The sequence below is a fragment of the Vigna radiata genome, chromosome 5, assembly GCF_000741045.1.
Source record: "Vigna radiata var. radiata cultivar VC1973A chromosome 5, Vradiata_ver6, whole genome shotgun sequence".
Classification (NCBI taxonomy): Eukaryota; Viridiplantae; Streptophyta; class Magnoliopsida; order Fabales; family Fabaceae; genus Vigna; species Vigna radiata.
The window spans coordinates 35,205,138-35,205,977 of record NC_028355.1 but is presented as its reverse complement, the minus strand read 5'-3'; positions in this window follow the sequence as shown (position 1 = coordinate 35,205,977).

Below are 840 nucleotides of genomic sequence, written 5' to 3'. Positions count from 1 at the left end.
AGACATTCAAGAGTGTTTCTGGTGGTGGCGGCGATGGAGGTCAAGAGAGTCGGGATAGCCTTATATAGACTCACGCGTTCGCATTATGCCCACAGTTCACACATTATTCATATGAAACGATGAATGTGCTCTGCTCCAACTACTTCCACTCGTCATTATCAACAGATTGCTTATATTAAAAATACGAATAATTTAATTCATTTAATATTATGAAAATAATTTTTTATCCATATCCGTGTCCGTCAAATGTGACTCTGTTTGACCAAATTTAAATGTGACTCGGCAGACCAGTCCATTCCTAAGCCTCCCCCCTTTCACACTATTATGTTTTATTGACTTTATTTTCTAAAACTCTAGTTAAATGTTTGAAGAAGTTGGATTCATTTCTTCTGCTGTTTATTCAAGATTTTTATTAATCAAATAAAACAAAACAAGAGAAAATTGAGAAAAAAAGAGAGTAGAAAATAGATTATTTCTAAATTTTATTATGAAAAAAAGTTAAAACTAAAGAAAGATAGTAGTATCTTTCATTTGATTGAATCAAAATAAAATTAAAATTAAAAAGAATAAAACACTATAAATATTTTTGAAAGAAAATATACATATTATTGAGCAAACAAAAACAAGAGCTAAAAAATATAAACTATATTATGTGTAAAATCAAAAATGTAATTGCAAAAAATATATATTATGGTATTGTGCTGAAACATTGAGTTTAAAGAGTTTTTCAAAAGAAAAAAAATATAAGGTTTAATATCTTAATAGATCCCTATTTTTTTCAAAATTTTAAATAGATTTATTTTTTTTTCACGTCTCAATTGAGTTTTTATTTTTGTAAAA